The following is a 21425-nucleotide window of genomic DNA, read 5'->3' on the forward strand; positions in this document are numbered from 1 at the left end:
AGCTAGCGCGGCTACTCACGGCCTACGAGAAATAAACACTTGAGTAACGCCGGCACATCTCACGAGACAACAGGTTAGTATTTTTTTTATACAATAAATGTAATCAATTTGTAGTAAAATCTTTCGCATTATTTCAAGGAAATTAAACCAAATTCTATTGCTCGCCGATTATGATTTAGTCTCTTTTAGTTTACCGAAGCAGATCGTTGTGTTTGTTCGAACAAGGGAGTAGTTTTACAAAATTGCTAAAATTATTGTGTCTACGCCTACTGAAAAGAGTGTCGGTATGTAGAGTCCAAAATACACAGAATATGTATAAAATATATCGTTTCACAAAAAATTATTCGTAAAGAGATTATTCACAACGAGAAGTTTTATTTATTTATTTAGTTGATTTCCTAAATTTAAGTATAATTTTTTGGAAATTATATTACAAATAATACATTGTACTTGTGAATACTGTATCAAAAACATTTTACAAATATATTGACTATAGGTTAAATTAGTTTACTAACATTCATTTAAACATTTTTTTCCTGTTTGAAATAGATGTTGGAGTATACAGTTATTTATATAAATTCATATTTTTTTACATTTTAATGATTCAAAATTCGGTACGTAATTGTGAAAAGTTAATTTAATTATTATTAGCAATGTTATAAAACGAATATAAGAAGACAATTTGCTGGTTATACTGGTTTCTGGTTAAAGCAGCTTGATGGAGGGAGAAGGAAAATACTGTTTTACTCTCACCTGAGTGATACACTGTTGTAAAGCTATATTTAGTAGCCTTCGTGTATTCTGTTATTGACTGAACAGCAAGCAACATTTCAGTTTCAAGTAAGCAGTTTATAAAAAGGTAAGTCACTATTATTTGTCAATGAACATTTATTTATAAAATTTATTTAACATTTAACATTTATTTAATGTAATATTTTTGTCTTATTTTTAAAAATTTTGTATTATGATATTTTATAAATTATAAAAATCCACTGATGAATTAATATTACATTATTATTTGGAGAATGTTATTAAGGAGTTGTATAAAACATTAATTGGGCAATGACAGAGCAATTTTGTTGTTTTAAACTAATTAACTGGTAACTTATATTAATTTTCAATAATTTATCTGCTTAGGATGATGTCTCATGCAAATAAACTTGTTGCTAATATGGCCTGATTTACAAACATTTTTCTACAATTAATAAAATGATCTTAGAACCTCATATTTTAAAAATGATAATAACTATTTTTGCTTAAGTAGTGTATTTTGGAATTAACTTTGCAAATTTCTTGAAGATTGCATAGAAAACGATTTGGGCTTACTGTAAAATATACATAACAAATATATGCATGAATTGTAGTGAAAATTCTAAACATATTTCCTGCGAAAAAACTGACTAAACTTCAACAGCCGATTCTGAAATTAATAAAATTTATTAATAATGATGCAGTCTCTGTTGTGATTTGTGAAATTTTATGTTTTTTTTTGTGGAAAATGGTTGGTTTTGTTAATTTCATAGATTAATTTACTGCTTTAGTATACAAATGTATGAAATACACATCTTCATTAATACCATAAATCGTTATTGTTTTGTTTTTATGTTAATAATTAAATTCTACATATCTAATTCATACATTTAATCTATTATAAGTAAATTTTTTTAATAGTAATACATATGATCTCTTGCTTTTCTGATTAATGATCAGTTATGAGGGAAGTAACATGTTAAGACAGACTTTTTTCTATTGAGATTGCTAATATTGAGTATTCATTCCTGATACATTACCCACATGCTCGAGTATACGTATTAATTTTTTTATTATCTTCTTTTTTAATTTTGGCTGCTTATAAATTTTAATTCATTTTTAAAATTAATTCTATTCTAAGGAAATTTAACACATCTTATTCTGTATATATTCCTTAAATTTTTCTGTCTTTATTTGCACTTTTATTTTTTTGCTTCTAGTAGCCCAAATTGTCAACACTACCATTTAATGAATTAAAACTAAATTGGTCCATATTGTATCATATTATAACCTCTTCACTTTGTGCATTGTTAAATAATCATTTACTTTCAATATTATTATAGAATATTACATCTTTAAAATTTATATTACTTGTATATCTGGCTATTTTTTTAGGGTGTTTCATCATCATAAGTATCTAAAATCAATGAAAAATTTGTTAAAGATTCAATGAATATTTTATAACATGTTGAAAGTGAAAGATATCCTCTGAAATATTTTTCACTGTAAAGAAATGTACCAGTAAGGCAGTTTAGTTTTAATTGTTAGACATGATTGCTATTAAAAAAAATATATATTCCTCGTATAACCTTGAACCACCAATGATGGCATTGTGCTAATAATATTTAGGTAAAAAAATCCAGTAATTTGAATTTCTGTAATTTCTCTTCAGTTTTCACTGAAAACACTTCAATTCTTATTTTAAGCTTAGCATATGAAGCTTGCTATTGATTGATGTTATTTGGTTATTATATCTAATATACATAACTTCCCTTGAGTCTTTACACAAATCTTTACGTATGAGTGGTTGTACATACATGAAATGTGTATAGCTGAATAGATTTAGGCGACTGGTTGTACATATAGTTTTGTTGAAATTACTTGATACAATTTCAATTGTTTTTTGGAAGTTTTTCCAAATAAAATTTATAAAATAACAACCTTAAATGTAAACCTGTTTAAACTGACAAAAATTATTTTATTAATTATTTTAAAACTGCTTTCAAGTGCTAAATACAGCATAATATGCATAAAAATTTAACGTATTAAATCTTATATGGGAAACAATATCAAAAACCTTTTTGAGTGATTGAGCTTCTACCATTTTTCAAAGTGGTGGTTATGACCATCTTGTATAAAAGGTAAAAATTGCATTTTTATGGTTTTTAAAAAGTAATTTTTAACCAAGAAAAAAATATTTTTTCACATGAATGGCTTTTACATACTCCATAACTGGAGTGTTAAGTTTTTGTGGTTAATTTGAAAGGATATTGTCAATTTTTTGTCATTATTCTGCAAACTGGTTTGATGCTCTGTATTCTATATCTTTTTGTTTTGTGCTAATCATTTAACCACAAGATTTTTAAATCCTCAGTTTTTTTTTTAAACTTATATAGTCCAATATTTGTTTTTCTACACATATTTTACTTTCTAAAAATACCTCTATTACTGAATAAATAATTTATAATTCAAATATTTATATTTATATTTTTAAATATTTATAATTTTATTTCTTTACATGATCACATAGCCCACCAATATTTTACCTCTTAATACAGATAGGAGTGGAAATTTGGAAAGAATTTGGAAAGAGTGGGAATTTGGAAATCTGGTGGAGACAGGTTGGAAAGAACTTTGTGACAGAATCTTGCAAACATGTTTGTCATGAATATTTCTTAATAACACCCACTTAGTTTTCAAGATCCTCTTTACATGTTCGTCTTTTTCTCACTGACCATATTTCAGAATTATGATGCAATCTGTATAAATATTTTCCAGAATTTCCTGTGAATTCTTAGATGTATATTTGGATATTTCAATACATTTTTACATTCAAACTCTTCTTGCTTCTTCTTTCTTTGTTTGATTTTCTTGCTTGTTGATTTTAATTCTTTTGAATGCCTTCTTTCATCCTTTGCAATGTTACTACCTAAATATAAAATTCTATAACTTCTGGTATGTTATGTTCCTCTATATTAATGTATTTCTGTCTCATCATTATCTTTGTTTTAGTTTTATTTATTTTAAAATTGTATTCTATTCAATCATAAATCCATGTTATTCAATACTTCTTTGAACACATTTTTGAATTTTTTCTCAATTTTTTACACTGTTATACACTTGTTGAAAGTGATAAGATCAGAATCAGCTCTTGAAATTCTTATATTCCACCATAACAACAAAAAATTCTTATGCAAATTGAAAATAAATCTTTCCCTGTATTTGGTTATGATTTTAGTAAAATTTGAAACCTTTTATTCCATTCTACATAAGATTCTGCTGCAGGATCTAGAAATTACATATAGGTGATTATGTTTTCCTTAAGTATACCTTCTAAAAATAATTGGAAGGCAGTTGCTAAGGCAGCAAAAATCTTGTTCATATTTCTACTTCTCACTAATCTACTATAATCTCACTATATTTATTTTTAACTAAGTCATTTCTAGTTTTAAATTTCCTTACCAACTGGGTAAGGAAATATAAGAACATTCTAACGATTGAAGAATATTCTCCAATCGTTAATATGTTCTTATATTTTGTGTTTAGCTACTCTTGATGAGTATCCACCTGGATCTATTCGGAGGAATATTTTATCTCCAAAATATTGCATCTGACCTTTTTTAAATTGGTGAACAACAAAAAAATTGATTTAATAAAAAGAATAACGATGATTACATACTTGTAAAATATAGCTGCAGTTTTCCATTATTTTCAGTCAGGAAAAAAAAATATTGGTGCTTACATCATATCAAAAAGTTTTGTTTTTCGTGGTTTGTCAATTTTCTGTAACTACTGTTAACTTATTTACAGGTTGATGCTCACTTGTGTAAGATATTCTTATAGTCTTTCTGGCATTTTCTCAGTTTATTTACATTCCTTATATAATATCCCATGAATGATGTTGCTGGTGTCTATGTGTATTTTTTAGCAAATTGCACCTTATTTGCATTTATGCAGAAGATAAATAAGAATATATACTATTTTCCACAATTAAAATAATCATTTAAACCAAACTTTAATTAATCATTTAGAATGTGTATTTTGTTTGTATTTTGACTTCCTTGTACGCCTGTTTAATTACATAAACACAGTTTTTCCTGCACTTCATTTAAACTTATTTCATTTGAAAGTGAGATATGATTCTCTAATTCTTTAATAAAGTGTAAAGTTACACAATTGCTGAAATATTAGATTTTATGAACATAAAATATTTATATAATTATAAATTCAACAATCTTACAAAAAAAAAAAAAGATAGAGTAAAAGTCCCTTTATTACTTGTATCATTAGTATTATTCATATCTTTGTGAGTTGCTGATTAACAAAAGATTCAGATTTCTTGTGTGTCATATAAATAAAAGTTAATTATAATTAACTATTCCATTTAGTGAACTCCTCTATATTAGTTACAAATGTTAATTTCGACCGTACAATGTAAAATATTCAGTTATTAATATTGGATTGTTTGGTGAGTAATCAAAAATTAAAAAAAAACATTCATACAGGAAATAGAAAGATAACATGAAGAAATTTATCTGAAAAAAGGAAGATGAATATGCAGGGGAAGAAAATGTTAAAACAAGGGAAGAATAAAAAATTAAGAGAGAATGATGAATATTAAGAGTTAGAAAATTTGAAAACTACAGAACGTGTTCTCAATATAAGATCAGAAGAATTATATCAAACCAAAGAGTGATTAAATAAATGGAAACAAAAAACAAATAAATGAAAATGATGATCAACTACGACGTAGGGAGAAAAATGTTCAACAATATCAGAGGAGTAATGAACTAAATGATTAGTAATGATTTCAATAATTTGAATAATTAAATATTGAACTAAAAAATAAGAATTTTTTCCAATTTATGAAAGATCGGGCATGCATGTATATGTTCTTGAAAGGGTCTATTTTTCAATCACTCTGTAGTTAACATTTATGTAGATAAAATTAAACAGAAATTCTGGAATAAGAATAATTCTGGAAATTCTGGATTAAATCAAATTAACATTGAGGAGCACTGAGGAGCAACTTCGCATAAAGCAAAACTCCAAGGTCAGAAATGGCTTTTTCACGTTTTATTACACTTGACTTCAACTTGTAGCTGAACCATGAGGAGTTTGTTTTCTGAGTGAAAGTAATGATCGCAGTCTTCCTAACATTCAACGGCATATGATTATTATCAGCCTAGCCAAAGATTCTATCGATGCATCTGTGTAGAAACAAATGATCTTCAAGTGATGTGATCTTGAAGTAAATTTTAAACATCTGCATACAATTGAAAATGACATCGTAAACCTCTGCAGATGCTGTTGAAGAAGATCAAAAAGAATAACGGGCCAAGATTAGAGCTTTGAGGCACCCCTGACGTAATTCTATAGAGGTCAGAATAAACCCCGCCAACATTAAAGGAACGCTAACACAGATACGTTCCAATCCATCTAACCAGAGCAGAGGAAAGCCATAACTCTTCAACTTTCTTAAAAGTAGATAATGAGGCATCTTGTCACATACCCTTTCGAAGTCAAGATACACAATTAATATTATTATTATAAATACTAATAATCAAGTATTATTAATAATAATAATAATAATAGAAGTTGTATAGAATTTTGCTCAACTGATATTTTAAAGTAGTAAAGAGGATAACAAAATTTAAGTAATTGCTATGAATATTTAAAAATTTTATCACTGATAATTTTTAGTAAAAAGGTTTTTGAAAAATGCCAGTGTTTGGCATTTTGCAGCGCTTTGGCATATTTTATTTTGGTAGCAATTTTGCAGTGCTATCTTACAGAACAACACTGATAAAATAATTTTCTTCACTTCTATTTTTATCAAGAACTTATATCATAAATTTTAATTTAAAAATATTATCTTTTTTTTTAATAAGTATAATATTGTACTGCTTTTCTGCAGGAAAAGATGCGTAAAACCAGTTTTACATTCATTTTGGTCTCTGCAATAATTATGGTACACGTTTTGGCCGTAGACGAAGATGATGAGTATGATGAAAGTTTGTCACTACCGAACATTAATTTTTCGCCGCCAAATGACACTAATATCACTACAACACCTCTTTCAATATTTATAGCTGAAGAAAGGGAAAAATGCTCTCCTGGTTATTTGGAGGATTATAATGGAAATTGCCGAAAAAAAATAGGATAACTTGTACAATAAAAGGGTTTAAAAGAATTTTTATTTAAAACAAATAATAAAAAAAAGAAAAATGTCTGAATATTATAATTTACTTTTATTTAACTATTGGAATTATTATTTCTATAAAACAAAATGTAGCATTTATAACAAAATGATGTTATAGTCTTATTAAATGTTTCAGCAATAAATGTTACATTCATTTTCGTATTCATTATCATTTTTCATCATGATTAGTTCGAGATATTTTCTTTCGTGCGTTTTGCATTTCCTGCGAGTCGAGTTCACCTACCAAATAACCATGAGATTCTTAAATATTAAATAATTAATTTTTTTTCTTTTTTTTAACTGAATTTTTACGGGCATCGACTGCTAAGGTCATCAGCCCTCGTCACATTCATTAAAAGAAATTATTATCTCCATCAGGATCGTCATATGTAAGGGTATAAAGGGCCCTTACATTTTATTTAAAAACACAAACTTCACAATAAACATTAAGACATAAAAGACAAGGACAATCACAAACACTTACAGGGTGTGAAGGGACCCAATATTAAAATTTGAGATAGGTTCTAAAAAGACCATAAAAATTAAAATTTCAGCTTATCAATACCATATCAAATCTTTCTTTCTTCTACGAGTAACATTTATAATTTGTTTAAGCGCCCTCGGGACGACCAGAACCGCCGTTGAGCAGTATATCAGTCGCGCCAGGGTGCCGTGGAAGTTAAATCCTTCTTATAAACAGGCTATGGGCATGCACGGCATACATCCATAGCCTCGCGCCCTCAATCCATCCTTGAGGGTCCCCCATGCCATCATCGGACACACCCCGACTCACTGCTCTTGAATGCAGGTGAGCCAAAATGGCCTAGGCAAGAGGGCTACCTCCCGTCACTATACGTGCCACGCTTCGAGACTCCCTTATATATATATATATATAAAACTACCGCTTAGAGTATCTTTTATCACAGCTTTAAACTTCCATTTTATAGATTTTTAAGAAGTCCACTGGCGTGTAAAAATGCAACTATATTTTCTTCATTTCCATTATCCAGATCAGCACTAATATTATTTATAAGACGGAACCTCTTTCTGAGGTCCTCATATATGGTACACTCTTCTATTAGATGCTTGATTGTCAGTGTTTTATTACAAACACCGCACATTGGTCTCCCTTCGCCGGTTAACAAATATAAATTTGTTAATCGCGTGTGAACGATTCTAAGTCTGGTCACCGCTACTTGTTCACGGCGAGTCAACTTAAAGTCGCTTTTCCATTTATAAGGAGAAGTTTTTACTGAGTTTAATTTTGTATTTAAACTCCTCCATTCAGCGTTCCACTTGTTTCTTACTATGTTTGTTAGACGGTTTTTAACATCTCCCACTCTTACAGGAAATGCATCCAAATCATCGGAGACTCTTGCCTTTCTGGCAGCTTCGTCTGCGATTTCATTACCAGTAATACCAGCATGCCCCGGAGTCCATACAAATACGCATCGCTGTCCTCGTTGTTTTAGTACGTATAAAATGGACACGATGTTTGCAATTAGGACATCCTTAATGTTCTTGTTCCGAATTGCGACAAGTGCACTTAATGAATCGGAACATATTAGCACTCTCTCTTCGCAATAGTGTTCAGTGTAGCGAAGAGCCTGCTGAATTGCAGTGAGTTCTGCCATGTAGACACTGGCCACATCTGGCAGTTTCCAAAAGGGGGCTTCTTCATTTACATATATTGAGCATCCAACACCATGTTCGGTTTTAGAACCGTCAGTATAAATTCTAATATGTTTTTCGTAGCTACTGACGGTTGCCAAAAATTCCTGCTGGATGATCACTGTTGGTTTTTTTTTTATTTCTCCTTGAGAGAGATCCAAACTTGTATTTACCGCTGGCAAGAGCCATGGCGGTATTTCTCTAGTAGAAATTGCCAATGTATCTGGAATGGCAATTTCATATTTATTTCTTAATTCATGGTACCTAATTCCGGCTGGTCTGGAATAGGTAGCACGACGTTCGTATAATGCAGCCATGGGATGATTCGTAAACAATTTATTATTTATATGAGCAGGGAAAGCCCATACATTTGCTGCATATCTTAACAAAAGGACCTCTCTTCTATAATGTAGTGGCATTATTCCAGCTTCAGACATCAGACTAACCGCCGGAGTTGTGCGGAAAGCGCCTGTTGCATATCTTATTCCGCTGTTATGAACTACGTCTAACTTTCTTAAGTGCGACTTTCTAGCGGATGAATATACGATACATCCGTAGTCTAGTTTAGATTGAACCAATGCTTTATACAATCTCAATAATGTCTCTTTGTCTGAGCCCCAATTTAAGTTCGATAAACATTTTATAATGTTTAGGGCTCTTTTGCATCTATCACTCAAGTCCTGTATATGTAATCCCCATGTAAGGGATTTATCCAATACTAGTCCTAAATATCTTACGCTCTCTTTATATTGTATTGGATTATCATCAATTGTCAACGCAGGACTTTGATGAGGAATTCTCTTCCTACAAAAGTGTACACAGCACGTTTTTTCTGGTGAGAATTGGAATCCGTTATTCCTTGCAACTTCATTTAGAGCATTGATCACTCGTTGCAATTTGTACCTCACCATAGCAGTCTTGTTGCTGGCATACACAATTGCCAGATCATCAACATAGACGCTTTTGCTGATTTCTACTGGAATGGCTAATATCAATTTATTAATGGCAATGGTAAACAAGGTACCGCTCAACGGCGAACCCTGCGGTATGCCATTTTCCAAGATTCTTTCACATGAATATTCATTGTTGACGCGTACATGGAAGGTACGGTCATTCATATAGTTGCTGAGCAGTATAGGCAGATTGCCCCGAATGCTCCATTCATGTATCTGGAGCATTATACCATGACGCCAGGTCATATCGAAAGCCTTCTGAAGATCAAAGAAGACTCCGACACAATGCTTCCTTTTAATAAAGCTACATATAATGCTATAATAAAGCTATATATAAAGTTATATATAATGTCCTCTAAGCTGATCATTTGATCAGTGGTAGAATGGTATTGCCGAAAACCTGCTTGATACGGTGATATCAGGTTTTCTTTTTCCAAAACCCAGACGAGTCGATTATTAATCATTTTTTGCAGTATTTTTCCCATAGCACACGTCAAAGAAATAGGACGATAGCTATTGGGGTCTGTTAAATTTTTATTTTTCTTTGGTACTGGAACAACATGAGCTTTTTTCCACTGCTGCGGGTACGTTCCATCCCGCCATATTTTATTATAAAGTTCTAATAATCTGCGTTTTGCAGTGGTATTCAGCTGCCTGATCATATTATAATGGATTTCATCCGGACCAGCAGCTGTGTTGCCTGCTTTTTCCAACGCTTTCGCGAATTCTTCCATTTTAAATGGTACATTATATGAGTAATTATACTCAGTTCTAAAATTTAGTAGACCTTCGAGTTCTTCTTTTTTGGTTCGAAAACCTTCCTCGTAGTTGGCCGTTCTGCTGGCCTTTTCGAAGTGATTGGATAACAGATCTGCAATTTCATATGGAGTGTCTTTTATTTCATCTTCATCTTGAAGGCTAGTTATGGGAGCAAAATTATTACGCCCACAAATCGCCTTCACTTTCCTCCAAACATCTGATGCAGTAGTAGTTTTGTCGATGGATGACACGTATTGCTGCCAGGATCGTTTTTTCGAGTCTATCATAAGACGTTTTGCATACGCCCTGTATTTCTTAAAGGTTACAAGATTTTCTATACTAGGACGCTTCTTAAAGGCGTTATACACCCTTTTCTTTCTTTTTATAGCTTCACTTATTTCATCGTTCCACCATGGAACGGGTTTCTTCGTAAAATGGAACATCAGTTACAATTTGCACCGGGAAATGATCGCTTCCATGCAGATCGTCTATGACATGGAAGCTGTACCTCGGTGCTATCGAACCGCTTATAAGTGCAAGATCTATACAGGACTTCGATCCGTCTCTGGCATTGAAAAAGGTTCCTGATCCGTCGTTTAAAATAATAAGTTCTGAATTCATCAGGAACCCTTCCAGTTCTCTTCCACGGGGATCTACTCGATCCGATCCCCAAAGAGAATTATGAGCGTTAAAGTCACCCACCAGTAAAACAGGTGGGGGAAGCTCGGAAATTAGTCTTGCTATGTCATCCTTATTCCAATCAAAATTCAGCAAGTATATGCTGCAGACAGTGACCTGAAGCGGACGCTTCATTCTAACAGCGACCGCTTGTAGGTTAGTGTTTAGAACAACCGCTTCGGTGGTAGCTCTAGTCGATGTTAATACCTCTAACTCTTACATTTAGCGGTTGATCTCGCCGAAATATATCGAATCCTTTTAATTTAAAATTTTCATTTCGGCGGAAATACGTCTCTTGCAGACATATACAAATCGGGTCTACATCATGTACCAAGCGTTGGATTTCATGGATGTTTGAAAAACATCCATTGATGTTCTATTGTACAATCGACTCGCTAATTTTTAATTAAATTATTGTCTGGGCCATTTATTTCCTTTCTGGGCCAATTATTGCCTTTCGGCCATCCTTTTTTTCTCTTCTTCTCCATTATGCGAACGGCATCAAGTTCGCGGAGAACGTCGTCGCCGGCGTAGCTTCCGGCCTCCGAATCGGAGACCACCGAAGCCGCCGACGGCGACGGGCATGGATCGGCGCCGGTTTCAGGCGCCGATTGAGATGCGGCAACATGGCCGCTCCCCGACACGGGGGTCGCACCGGTCACCGCCTGTGTACTCGTCCTCCCTGTGAAATTTTTTGTGGCCTCTGAGGCTTAGAGGCCACTTCAGTTACAGGAGGCTTGGGAGCCTCCATAACAGACTCTGTAGCTGTCACTTTCTTATCTTCAACTAAAATCTCACTAAGACGGACTTGGATTTCAGGTTTAGTGTCCGTTTTCTTCTGTACTGGAGCGACTTTCTGTTTTAGAGATATGTCTTCAGGAGGCTGTACAATGATTCTTGGCATAACAGGTTCTTTAGTGCTGAGAGGCTTCATTTTGTTTTCAATTATCCTCTCAATTAAGCCAACCAAGGTAGGTGCGAGTTTGTTGATGATTGCACTCTCATCAACAGCAACTGGAGCAGGAGCAGGAACAGCAGCCGCAGCCTGAGCATAGGTTGTTGTTGCTCTAGGTCTGCGGGCGTTTACGATCTTTTTTGCTTCAAAGTAGCTGACTTTTTGCAGGGTTTTACTTCCTGCACAGCTACTTCGTCTTTGTAAACAGGACAGTTCCTGGATCTACAGGAATGCTGTCCTCTGCAGTTTATACAGGTAGGAGGCTCCTTACACGGCTCTCCTTCATGAACTTCATCACCGCACACGCATATTTGCGGCCTCTCACACCTAACAGCGGTGTGTCCAAAGCGTTGGCATTTAAAGCATCGCATTGGTTGCGGGACAAATGCCCGCACATCCAACCGATGTATTTTTTCTCCGCTCTTATTTTCTCTTATTTTCTCCGGCAAAGTAAGCCGGTTAAATGTAAGAACATGGGATGCTGAAGGTAGGACTTCGCCATTCCTTCTTCAACATTCTTGAACATTTCTTGAACATTCCATGTTCAACCTCCGACATTCTAATACTCCTTGCGGCGCTAATTCTTCTACAATTTCCTGCTCCGTACAGTTAAGAAGATGCCGACAGACCACAACACCCCTTGAGGTGTTGAGCGTGCCGTGGGGATCAACACGTACAGCTAGTTTTCCAATTTTTTTAAGACCTAGGATCTTCTGTGACTGTATATCATTTACAGTCTCTACATGAAGTCCTGTGAAAATTTTCCTAACTTCCTTAACAGGGCCTCCAGCACATTTTGTTACTTCTCGAGCGATGAGGAATGGACTCACCTTCGAGAAATTACCGTCTTCTTTTGTAACAACTAAGTATTTTGGCTTTGGAACGTTGCTTTTGAAGAAAGCTTTTTGCAAGCTTTTCCTAGCCTCAACTTCAATTTTACGAGATTCCGCGCTCTTTCTCCGTTTTGCCTCAGGCGAAACGGCTGGTTCTAGACGAGGGTGTTTCCGTGAACTCTCTGCCACGTTTGGTTGTTCAGTTTGCATGAACAGTTGATCCTTGCTGTAGTAAGGCTAGCCGCCAGGGTACACCCCCACTCCAGGGCTATCAACCCTGGAGGTCCGTTCCGGTACTCCGGTGGAACCGGCATATGTCCTGGCAGAGAGTGGATGCGCAGTCTCTGCACTGACTCCAGGCCCTTACACACCGAAGCTTTCAGGGCTCCTATGCTCCGAACATGGGTACCTTAACTACATGCTTGCCATCGCGGGGGGCATGTGGACGACGAAAGGTCTCCGTTACACCTGCAAATAACTTTGACCGTGGCCGCCACATCGCCAGCTCTAAAGGCGGTATTAATCCATTTCCATAATCGTTAAGAATTTCGTATCTGCAGGTGGCCGCAAAGTCCAGTCCTGTAATTCGGCCTATAGATGAAAATCGGCCGAAAAAAGCATATCCGAGAAACAACACTCGGAACCCCGTTAGCCAGCTATATGTAATGTACTTGAGTACAGCTGTTCCCGCCCTGGACGTGGAACGTAGATGTTGTGTTCCGGACGTGGGGAATATTTACCTCAGGGCAAATAATTAATGTTTAATATTATCAGAAAAATGAAAAACTGAACAAAGTTTTAATGAATAAGTCATTATTATTATATTTGTTTTTAATAAAAAAATTACTCAAAATTAAAAATTATAATTTTAAAAATATTAGATTTTAACATGTAGCATATTGTCTCTAATGTGCTGTATTAGATTTCTATTTTCTAAAATCTTATTAGAATTTACAGAAATATTCGCTTCGTTTTTATAAAAAAATAATATGTTTTATTATTTCTAAAAAAAAAAAAAAATTTCATACGTTAGAGAATTTAGTGAAATAAAATACGTTATATAAATTGCATGCATTCGCATGGAAAATAACTGAGATGACTGAAATTTCTATTTTGGCTTGATGATATCGCCCTGTAAGCATGAAGCTTGTGCGTGGGATATGGAAATGGAATTTTGTAGCTTATAAATTTTAAAACACGAACCCTCAAATCGTAAGATGCTAACTAATTCATATTTCGTAATTGGCCCCTATAAATACTGCACCCCTATAAATGGCAAATTTAAAGTAAAATTAAATAAAGTAAACCAATTAAAGTAAAATAATATATTTTACTTTAAATAATATTTTACTTTAATAGTATATATTATATTATATTTTACAATAATATAATTTAAATAATAACTGAAAAAAACACAATTGTACAATTGAGAAAATTATTCGAATTGTTTTATTTTCCCTGACTTATTCCTCCTATTCGCCATGTTTGTACGCTTGTATGCTGTGTTACTATACAGCTGGGAAAATTAAAATAGCAGAACGTAACTAAATCATTTAACCCACCATCACTAATAATGAATCGTAAGAAGAAAATTACTAATGTTTTCAATTGAACAATAAACAATTTCATCTACGAAGTAAACGTTGCTCGCTCGAAATCCGAAGCAAACTTTGTCTGATCCAACTGATAATGTACGTATGGAAGAGTTGTACTGTGGTAACTAAAAATGCATGCGGATTGGGAGTAGTGGACTTGGTACTTTACAGATTGCTATTACTAATACAATTCTTAGTGTCAAATTAGCCAAAAAATGGTTTTTAAATAAAAAAAGAATGATTTTAATGATCAGCGGGTGAGAGCTTATTTTGTCATAAATTAATACAAAAAGAACTGATGAGTAAGGGGATTAGTTAGAAAAAAAATTATCAAAGGGGGAGCAAAACGTAGGTAATGAAGCTTATACAGTTCATCTGTGCGTTTAGTAGGCTGTGTTCACAGTTACTATCTATAAGCTGCATATATTTAAAAAAAGTAATTCTAAAATTTATTTAAATATTATAACTCTACTTATATCATTTAGCAAACGGTATAATATTTACTACTGGCCTACAGGAAAATGCGTCAGTCCATTCTGGTTTTCTTTATGTTTTCGGCCGTTCTGATCCAAGTCTTTGCTGAAGAAGGTAAAAAAAACATGGCTGATGATGATGATGATGATGATGAAGAAGAGGAGATACCTTCAATAAATTTCAATATAGACGATAAAGCATCAAACATTTCCACGACACCACTTTCAGTTTTTATCGGCGTCGAACTGGAAACTTCTGATGAGCCGGTGGTGGCTTGTCCTAAGGGCCAAATACCGGACATAAACGGCGTTTGCCGAAAAATAATTGGTGTCAAAAGAAAAATAACAGAAAAGGTTGCTAAAATTTCTAATTAGGTCATAAAACAATGTCTTTAGGTTTATTTTCTCTTATGATTTATTTGTCAAATTTATGTGTAAATTTTTACTTATTCTATGTGTAATAATAAAATAATTTAAATAATTATCGTCTCTCTTATTTATTGTGTAAGCCACTATTTTTGCTGTGGTTATTCATTGTTGGACATCCTGAATTTCTCTTTTATTTACGCATTTTTTTATTTTTTTTAAATTTTATTAAATACATTTATTATAAATATAATTTTTAATCTATTTATTTTATGTAATTCCTTTTCACGTCTTTTTAATTTATTGCAATGATTTCCAGGTTCAGGATCAAATTTCTGATTTTCCTGCTAGACAATTTCCTACAATATGCATTGTTATTGCAGTTAAAAAAAAATTTTGTTATTAAATATAACTTTCGTATATACATACAATTTTTATCAACAATTTAACGAATAAATGGTAAACTAGTAATGATTCTTGTCTGGACTAATTAGGTTGTTGTAATCTTAAATCCAATATGAATAACTTTTTGGAAAATCAGTTATCTTTCATTTGAGCAATTTTTCGATAGGTGGATTTTGAGTGGCCAACTTGAGTTTTGAACATCTCATACATACATCTTTTCTTTTTTTTTTTGTTTAACCCCGGGACCACCGCTAGGTATTGTTTCAGAGGATTAGATGAATGATTTGTAGCGTGTGTGAAAATTCCATTCTTAACCGGGATTCAAACCCGGGACCTCCGGTTTAAAGGCCGGGACGCTACGACTAGCGCCACCGAGGCCACCAAGATACTCATGTTTGTAGGTGGTTATATTGGTCTCGTGTAATCGTAGCAGATCAACTTAGCTTTAGTTTTTGTCAATAATAAAATAAAATGGAAAAAACATTAATATAGTTATCAATAATTTTTTTTTTGTTCTTCATACACCCATCTATACTGCACATAACCTGATGAGTTACAACTTAAAAGATGTAAATCGCGTGGTTATTAAAAAAATTTAATATATTCCTAGTGTAGTATACAACTTATGTTTTTTACTAGGATTAACTTTCTATACACTATGTAACTGCCATTTGCACGTTATATTCAATTTACATCAGTGAATTTTATTAGGTACATCTACATTTTATTAGGTAAATAACTAAAAAAATAACTAAATAATAAATAATAAAAATAACTAAATAACTGGCCATCAAGACTGGTTGCGATAGGGTCCTATGGCGGCCTCAGCTAATGGACGGACTCTTGTGTAGTAGCCAGTCCACTGATCTACGAGTGCCTGGAGCCTTCTTGACCTCCGCTTCCGAGGAGTCGTCTATTAGCCGCAGACGGAGACCTGGGAAAAACTGGTGGTCCTCTGACCTGAGCGTGCTGTTTGAAATAGTTTTTTTTTTCGTTTTTGTTTTTTTTCCCTACATCCCTGGGCCGGACATCCAATTAAGTATACTCGGCCCAGAGACGTGTCTTTTGACTCTAAGGCGGTCTTCCCGCCCACCGGTTTTACACTCGGCACGGCAGGTCAACAACCCCGGTACTAGATCTTTTCTTGCCTGCCTCTAATTCCCGCCGACGAGGGCAAAGCTCGGCTATGCTGTTCCCCACCCCCGCCGACAGAAACCGGGTCTCGGTCTTTATGCCATTTGCCTCAAAACGGTGCGACCAGCACAAGGAGCGCGCGCACCTCCAAAACCAGCCACACCGGCCGGGTCTAGGTCTTTTAATTTTATCCCAGCGAAATCTCCCCGGAGTCCCCGTCCCCTCACCGAAACCTGCACGCCAGGGCATACAGGCTCTCAGAGACGGGGCTGTCCACCTATCCCTATTTACGATTGAACCTAACGATTCCTTCGTCGCGCCTCCTTTTCCTTAGTGCGAAAACCGTACCGGCGAAATTGTTAAAAACGTTCCAGTTCTGCTCCCTCCTTAGCGACCACTCTACTATGTTATTCGCGTTCAGGTTATTGACTGCTATGAATTGTCTGTATTGTGCCCATCTCCGGCATTCGAACATCGTATGCTCTGCGTCGTCCACCTCCTGGCAGTAGTCGCAGTTGGGTGTGTCTCTCTTGCCGAATCTTTTTAAATAGTAACCAAAACATCCATGACCCGACATCATCTGTGTTATGTAAAAGTTCACCTCGCCATGTTGGCGATCCAGCCATGCGTCCAAATCACTTATTAACCTTCTGGTCCAGGCCGCAGCGTTAGTCTCTGTCCATACTTCCTTCCACCACTGTCGGGTCATCACCTCGGTCTCAGCTCTACTACACCCTTCCGCTCTCACTTTCCTGCTCTTGATCTGATGTTCTATCGGCGGGACCGACGCAAGCACACATGTAGCTTCATATGACAGAGTACGATACCCTGCCACCACTCCCAACAATGCCGTTCTGTGCATTCTTCGCAGTTTATCCTTGTTTCTTTGTATCCTGATTGCATCAGCCCAAACCGGCGCCGCGTATAACGCCGCAGACACCGCCGCCGACGCAATCAGTTTCCGTTTGGAGGCCCCCGGTACTGTGTGTTCCACGAATAATCTCCTGATGGCTTTTATGGTGAGCCCTACTTTTTTGCACACATTTTCTATATGCCCACCATACTTGAGACTTTTATCTATTGTCACCCCTAGGTATTTTGTATCCTTGACCTCAGTTATAACCTCTCCACGGATCACGACCCGTACGCTAAAACCAACCTACCGGGTTGGTCTAGTGGTTAATGCGTCTTCCCAAATCAGCTGATTTGGAAGTAGAGAGTTACAGCGTTCAAGTCTTAGTAAAGCCAGTTATTTTTACATGGATTTGAATGCTAGATCGTGGATACCGGTGTTCTTTGGTGGTTGGGTTTCAATTAACCAGACATCTCAGGAATGGTCGAACTGAGAATGTACAAGACTATACACTTCATTTCCACTCATACATATCATCCTCATTCATCCTCTGAAGAATTATCTAAACGGTAGTTACCGGAGGCTAAACAGGGAAAAGAAAGGTCCGCTAAAACCAGTTCTAAATTTCAAACAGTTGCCCATCTCCCGCCTGCGAAGGAGGCTTTACAGCATCACAATGGAAGCATAGCAGCAAGAATGTCGCTAAACTGTCTTGAGCCTCAATAGTTGTTTGTGGCACAGACATTTGGTCTTATGCTTTAGGGCGACCGAATGGGGTTGTGGTCGGAGAAATGCCAAGCAAACCAACACATAACATGGAAGTGAACTGAAGTATACAGGATGTTTTTATTAAGTTACATAATCTATTGGATTTCCCAAAGGACTAAAATTAAATGAAGTAGATTATAATTAAGATGTAATTTCCTAATATTACACTGGTAATGATGTTCATTTTTGAAGCAAACAACTTATTCATTTAATCATAATACCAAACAATCAAATTGTCATGACTAGACATATCTAAGTAAAATATCGATTTTCATTATTAAAAATAAGTTAAACTTATTATACTAACTTAATACAACGCATGCAAAGCAAATTATAACGAAATGACTTATTTGATCTATTTAAAATATGTAGTTATAGGAAAAAAAATTTTATCAAATTTCAAAAAAATATATTCACATATAACCAGGGGTGAACTTGTAAATTTTCTAGTACTGAGATGTTTGATTCTGTATTTTAGCCAACCAGAGGAATATGGTCTACACTCACAGGTGAGTGGCTACACAACAATATTATGAAAAATGCACATTAATTTCCATATTTACATTGATAAGATGCAAAAATTATCTTTTTCATGTGAAAGGCGCATGTATTTTTGCTAGTTTAATTTTTTAGCGACTTATTTTTTCCCCGTTGGCCTACAGACATCCAAAAGCAAGAATAATTTTCGAGTGGTTGATTTTTGTATTTTAGGTTATATGTTTTATCAGCTCATAATTTGTTAGTGTCATATCAGTAAAAATAAAAGTGAAATGAGGGTTAGCAATGAAAGCCAACAAATTTAGTATCCACAAAACAATTAATACATGAACATTTCAACAACATAAAATGTAATGGTTTGAACATCATAGTCTGCAATCAAGTATTTTTGAAGCCATATTTTTGAATATGGTGTTCTCTCTACTAGATGAAAACAAACAGGACGCTGACCACAGCGCATGCTTAGTCTTGTAGGATATGTTTAAACAACAGCTGTGTTCTTTGTCACATACCATTTAAGGAAGTGATAGTATCTTTTATTAAGAAATATGATAATAATGAACTCTTAATGTTAAAATAAATTTAGACTAGTATTGAACATTAAAACAGATTTTATGTAAAAGGACTTTTTTATTTTTCTCAAAAAGCAGTACTGAAACGACAATTAAATAATAAACAACTCTTCAAATAAATAATTTTTCAACTAAGTAATAAACAATTTTTTAAACCACGTTAGAAATCGTGGTATCGACAATGCTTGCTTAAAAGCAACATACTAAACAACAATTCAACATTGTTTAAGAGAGATCTGAATAATTATCCTAAAAAGAATCTCTACAAAAAGGACATAAGGTAAATGGCTATGGTTATGTTAATTTAATTTTCAAACACGGTTTGAAACTCATGATTTTAAAGAAAAAACAAGATAAAAGATGTCGATATTATCTTAAGATTCTTTATGGCTCAGTGTTGTGTTGACTTAAGCCTGTTGACATGAAAACACCTTGTACTGTAAGTATACAGAGATTCTACACAAGATAATGAAACAAATTATACTGTATTAAAATTATATTTTATTTTGCTGTACCTAAAGTTGATACACTTTGAACTTCAGCCATGACGCAAATATTACGTACAACAGAACATCTATGCACTTGGTCCACCTGCAACCTGATTACTTTGATAGAGTAACTGTTCTTGGAGAAGGTTAATTTGTTATAAAAACTGTTTGTGTTTCTGTTGTCATCTCAGTTAAACAGGTTGTAAGAAAAATTGTTTTGGACATTCCTTACTTAAATCAAGATTAAGTAGCCAGTCTACATATCTATAAAGTGGTTAAAGACAATGAACTAGCAATAGAAATAGATTACAGGCCCTGTATTAAATCTCATAATACAAAATAAATTTCTAATTAAACTATTGCTTAGTTTTTAGACAAAGAAATTACACATTAATAATTAATATTTAATCGTACAAAATATTATTTTTTTAACATTTTTTTCAAAGGCTATTGATAATCAGTTGCATTAAATTAATCCTTTAGTAAGTTGGTCCACATTCCAAATCACATGATACAAGTCCTCACTGAAACTTCTAAAAATTTACACATTAGTATAAAAATTTTTTATGCCAAGCATATAAAATTACAGAAGTAAAAAAAACAAAATAGAATTATAAAAAAAATGCTGAACCAATGAGAAAAAAAAGAAAAATATATGAAAAAATTTTAAATTAAAAACGAATATATAATAAACATTACTCACATTCAAATTAACAACAGGTATATTAAGACACTATAGGAACACTTAGGTTCCTATAGTGTATATAGAACCAATGTCATCATTGGTTCTACTTGTGGTGTCCCATAGTTGGATCCGATAGTTCCAGATAGGTTTTAGAGCTGTTGACTATAACAGCAGCTTATTAGACAAGAACAAACAAGGACGTCTGCCTAACAACCCGAAAATTTCCTTGAAATTTATCTCAAGTTGTTTTCTCTTCTCTCTTATATGAACTTTCCATGTTTGTCAATGGTTGAGGTATAGACCTAGGTACCACACACTCTTAGTTTGCAGAATTACAGTGCCATCAATGTGGACCCACGGGTGTTACTTCTCCTCATTATGATCGTCACATGATTCAATTTTTTCTGGTTAACTCTTATTCTCCACGTACTTAACCACCGTTTATTAAATCCAACTCAAATTGTAGCCTATTCAATGCTGTTGTTGGGCTGGAATCAACAGCGAGAACAGCTGTGTCATCTGCAAAAGAAGCGACACAGTAACCTTGTCTCTAGTCAGAAGGTCTGCAGTAAAGGTGGCGTACAATATGAGCCTCAATACAAACCCCTGAGGAGCTATCGACTTGATTTCAAAGTATGTGGACAACTCTTTGTTATATTTCACCTGAGAGAACATCCTTCTAGGTTGCCCCATAGAATAAGGTAAATGAGATTAAGGAAGACTCATCTTCAATTTGAACAAAATTCTAGTGTGTCTAGAATTGTAAAATAGAAGTGTGTCAGACCTT

The 21425-nt window shown here is 34.2% G+C and overlaps 1 long non-coding RNA gene across 2 annotated transcripts; it reads left to right on the plus strand.

Annotated features, from left to right (window-relative positions):
* The first annotated feature begins 580 nt into the window (after positions 1-580).
* On the plus strand, positions 581-15351 carry LOC142319178 (uncharacterized). Of its 2 annotated transcripts, none has more exons than XR_012755126.1 (2): positions 581-859; positions 14914-15351. It is a non-coding gene; the product is annotated as an uncharacterized LOC142319178 (long non-coding RNA). The 2 variants fall into 2 exon arrangements; XR_012755127.1 differs by lacking the exon at positions 14914-15351 and adding an exon at positions 6668-7114.
* The last annotated feature ends 6074 nt before the right edge of the window (positions 15352-21425 follow it).

The sequence above is a fragment of the Lycorma delicatula genome, chromosome 2, assembly GCF_047948215.1.
Source record: "Lycorma delicatula isolate Av1 chromosome 2, ASM4794821v1, whole genome shotgun sequence".
NCBI lineage: Eukaryota > Metazoa > Arthropoda > Insecta > Hemiptera > Fulgoridae > Lycorma > Lycorma delicatula.